The sequence below is a fragment of the Toxorhynchites rutilus genome, chromosome 2 (genome assembly GCF_029784135.1).
Source record: "Toxorhynchites rutilus septentrionalis strain SRP chromosome 2, ASM2978413v1, whole genome shotgun sequence".
Lineage (NCBI taxonomy): Eukaryota > Metazoa > Arthropoda > Insecta > Diptera > Culicidae > Toxorhynchites > Toxorhynchites rutilus.
The window spans coordinates 1,412,114-1,417,345 of NC_073745.1; positions in this window are offsets into that span (position 1 = coordinate 1,412,114).

Genomic DNA, 5,232 nt, shown 5'->3' on the forward strand with positions numbered 1-5,232 from the left:
ACTCGAAAGCGGTCCCCAGCCCAATTGCAACTTAAGCTTTTGGGGAGAAACATTACCCAATCATTGACCTTCAAGTACCTTGGTGTCTGGTTTGATTCAAAATGCACTTGGAATACCCACATTACGTATTTGAAGCAAAAATGTCAAAAAAGAGTCAACTTTCTCCGCTCGATTTGCGGCACGTGGTGGGGAGCTCATCCGGGAGATCTCATAACGCTTTATAAAACAACTATTCTATCTATTCTGGAGTATGGCTCTTTCTGCTTTCTCTCAGCAGCTAAAAGTCACCTTCTAAAATTGGAACGAATTCAATATCATTGTCTGCGTATAGCTCTCGGCTGTATGCACTCAACGCATAACATGAGTCTCGAGGTTCTGGCAGGAGTAACTCCTCTACAGAACCAATTCTGGGAACTTTCTCTCAGAATACTGGTGAAATGCGGTATCACGAACACACTTGTGATTGAAAACTTTGATAAAATGCTTCATCTAAATATACAATCTCGGTTTATGAGAATTTATCATCACTATATTTCATCAGATATTTGTCTTCCATCGTTTACTCCAGACCGTGCTCACTTCACCATCAGCAGTTCCTCAATTGAATACGATCTGTCGATGAAACAAGCAATACTTGGGATTTCAGATCAGCTTCGACCAACTTTCATTCCCCATATTTTTAACCGAAAGTACCAAAAAGTCAATTGCATGAAAAGATACTTCACTGATGGGTCTCGCCTCAATGGATCCACTGGCTTCGGTGTTTTCAATGAAAATTCAAGCGCCTTCCGTAAACTGCAGGAACCTTGTTCCGTTTATGTTGCTGAGCTGGCAGCAATCGACTTCGCATTGGGGATGATCTCCAACAAGCCTGCAGACCATTACTTCATTTTCTCGGATAGTCTCAGTTCGCCTGAGGCTCTCCAGTCGATGAAAACTAGTAGGCACCCATCTTATTTCCTCACAAAAGTGAGGCTGCAGATGAGTGCACTGATCGAAAGATCTTATAAGATAACCTTTGTATGGGTCCCCTCTCATTGCTCAATTCCTGGCAATGAGAAGGCGGACACTCTAGCAAAGGTGGGTGCCCAGGAAGGCGAATTGTTTGATAGACAGATTTCATACGATGAATTTTTCCAATTACTGCGTCAGAGTTCCCTCTTGAGTTGGCAAACCGATTGGGACACTGGAATTCTTGGGCGGTGGTTATATTCAATTATTCCAAAGGTTTCACCGAGAGCGTGGTTCAAAGGTTTGGACTTAAGTCGTGACTTCATTCGTGTAATGAGTAGACTTATGTCCAACCACTACTCGCTAGATGTGCATCTCCACAGAATAAATCTTGTTCAAAGCACCGTCTGTCGGTGTGGAAACGGTTACGATGACATCGATCACGCAGTTTGGCAATGTACGGATAATTACGCAGCCAGAGAGTACCTTTTGAATGCCCTTGAGGTCCAAGGAAGACAACCCTATGTTCCTGTTAGAGACGTGTTGGGAACTCGCGACATCTGCTATATGCAGTTGATCTATATGTTTGTGAAACGGTCTAGTATAAGTATTTAATGATTTTGTGTTTTTTTTTTCGTTATTAGTTTGTTTGTCTTGTCCCCCCATCTCACCGTCGCCCACCCTCGACAGCTAGTCGAACACCAGATGCTATCCCTGGTCATTATGCACTATGCTACAGTGCGTGCGGCAACCCTCGGTTCTGACAACGATACCTCATATCCATATCCCCAACCTGACCCGTCCCACAAAAATGTTGCCCTTTTAACCTCGAGTAAACCGCGAGTATTCGGTCGAATCCTACTAAACATAGAAATTAGTTGAAACTTTGTATAAACAAACCTTGAATTAGCGGCTCCGCAAAGCTTATGCGATTGAGTCTTACAAATAAATGAACTGGATAAAAAAAAAAAATATTCTACACAGATAACTTCCATATTATTTAACTGGGATTGATGGTGGGAGATTGGGGAGAAGTATCAATAACTTTTGAGCAATTATAATGTAACCATGTGCGAACTATATGTGACTTATACTTAGGGTCATTGTCTTGGTAAAAGTTGAATCCTCGATTCAATCTCATTTTGTTCACACTTTGCTACAAGTTTTTCTTTAGGATGTTCAAGTAAACATTCTGATCCAATACACCATCGATGAAAATCAAATTGAACAAAAAAAAAGTTTGTAATGTGCCGAGGAAGAACATCTTGAATGTCCGAGCACAGACGGAAAAACCGTTCAACGGTAAAATAAATCAGTAACTCCAATTTCCATTTTTCCAAACAGCATGAAACACACCAATGTCTTACTAGTAAGATGTAGGTGAGTCGAAATTTAATATTTTTGACTCCGATGATTGTCGTTTCGTATCGAGGAAGCCGAACAATGAATTGAGCATAAACATCTGAAAGCAACGTATAAACATGTTGGTGGTGGAGGGATGGTATGAGGGTGCATGTAGAGGGTAATTTGGTTTCCATCGATGGTGTATTGGGTCAGAATGTTTAATTGTACACACCAAAGAAAAACATGCAGCAAAGTGTGAACAAAATGAGATTGAATCGAGGATTCAAATTTTACCAAGACGATGACCCTAAACACATGTCACATATAGTTCGCACATGTTAACATTATAATTGCTCAAAAGTTATTGATACTTGTTCCCAATCTCCCAGCATCAATCCCAGTTAAAAAATATGAAAGTCATCTGTGTAGGAAATTTAGAAATAATCAAATTTCTAAAAATAACGATTTTGAAAATCACTTGATCAAAAAATGGATGAATATTCCTTCCGAATGCACCAAAAAACTCGTAGACAACGACTAAAGACAGCTAAAGATAGTTGCAATGAACAAGAGATACCATACTAATGATGGAATCCTGAAATCGATTAACGCTTTATGAATCGAGTTGAAATTTCAACCAGAGTACGATTATGAGTTTGAGTCAATTTTCATACATTCGCACATACTTCGCAATTGTTACAGAAATAAAAACTATTATTCTTAAAACAGATAGTAAACCTTTTAACTATCATATGGCACTATGACTTCATCTAAATAGAATGTTCTGAAACTTTGTTTTCGACTTTCAAAAGAAGGGAAAAGAGATTTGCACGGTGGAGTACGATTACGAGTTTGTATCACTGTATATTTAACTTGATCTGCAAAAGCTTAAATTCAATGAAGCCATGTTAAAATATTTAATGATATTCAAGCCGTGAAATTAAGCACTACTCAACCGCTGGCTTTGCCCACGAAAGCACACAAAACAGGATGAGCTTATCGATGTGGTAGTGGAAAAAACGAACCTATTCCAAAGAGAAACTTGTTGACCTATTTTATATCAAGTCAGCATTAGTTTGCAGGCAAAAAAAACGATGATTAAAGCAAACGAAAAATAATAGTCAGCAGAAGCAGCTGCCGGTCAGAGATGTACTTGATTGCCGAGGAGATGACACTTTTACAGTTGTGTCTTCATGAAAGAGCAGACATTAGCAGAAGATGGTTCTAATTTCGTATTCCCGTGATTCAAAATCCTAGATGAGAGCTCGTAGCAAATGTTACACAGGAGACGAGCGCCACTAGATGAAAGGATTCATTCCAGCTGGGATTATTCATCGTGTCATCCGGTATTCCCCGAAGGGTGCGAGAACGCAATGAAGACAAAGTAGTTATGCACGGTACTTTTCGCTATAAGAGTAGTTCTTCTTAGAGGTCGTGGGTTGGTGTGAAATTCATCACTGATGATATTCCTCACGAATATATCAAGAATGTAAAATATTAGTAATTTCGGATTGTCGAATGAGTAAAAGTTTCACTGAAAAAGTGTGAAAAGATTCAACGTTTTGAATCTCCTAGCAACTCCTAGATAATGTGATTTAGACAATTTGATTAACCCAATACTAACCAGACGATCAAGTTATTCTGTCCTTTCTATTTTTCTGTTAGACAAATTCTTTACCGGTAAGTAAAAGAATTTCGCCGTCTATTCAAAAAAAAAGTTCCTCCCTTTACCGCAAAGGTAAAATTGGATTATCCAACGCCCAGAATCACCGAATTGGGGTACATTCTCTCGAGACAGACAACCGAACCAGAACAAAAGAGCGGTCTGAAAAATGGCCTGGCACACGATGAGCAAGACAACTTTTCCGTCACTTCCTTCCCCAGGAGAACCATTGATTACCAGCAGTAACAGAATCGCGAAGGAACACAATTCATTCAGCTGACAAACATTGACCATCCCTGGTCGTTGGGCACACGATGGAATCCAACTGTGTGAATCATTCATTCGTACAAATAACTTGGCTAATATCATTTGGAGCTAAGCCAACGAAAGAAAAAGACTACAGAAAAAGGTTAGCTAGGAATGATTTCTTTTTCACTGGGTCCCCGCTGGTTTGTGCCGAATTATTAGTCTGGCCAGAAAAAAAAAGCTCGTCGGCTTTATATAACGTTGTCCCAGTTTCCACAGGAGAAGGTAAAATAAGGAAAACGAGACGAAAAACGACGAGTCGCCTAGAAACTGTGATGAATCCGGAAGCATTGAACCACGCGTGGCATTTGGAACACCGGAAAGAAATGGCCAGAACAAAAGTAGAAACAATGAAATTGAAGATGGAAAAAGTTGTTTGTATTGATGTATACGGTGAAGAATTTCCCAATAGAAAGCTTTTTGTTTCGGTTTTTGTTTATTCTGGAGAGATGATTTGTTATGATGGTGGACGTTTTTAAGGTATATGTTCAACATGTCTGTAATTTATAGCAAGTAGCTGATGAAGATGACTATAGTTTCTGTAATCGTTAGCTTGAACACAAATCTGTTGTTTTCTTTTATTACTATATTATCAATGGACATGTGTTTCTTTGGATTACAAAACACTAGGATGGTTTTTATTACCAAACATCATATATACATTAGAAAAACATGTTCGTTTCCAAAAGTTTCATTTCACGCACGGTTCTTTGTTTCAAATCCTCAGAAACTGTAGATATCACGTCATAACATCAACATAAATATCAAAATTCTTCAGCAAGATATCACTAAAATGCCATCCGTCTCCACAAATGAGCCCTATTTGTTGCAACGGATAGTGCTTCACTTTTTTTTGTTAAACTATACCAAAAATGGTTGATGGATACATTTTGCACGGAGCTCTCAGACGGAGTCCGAAAACTTCATTTCATTGATAAAAACTTCTCGAAGACCTTCTGAAGTAGAGG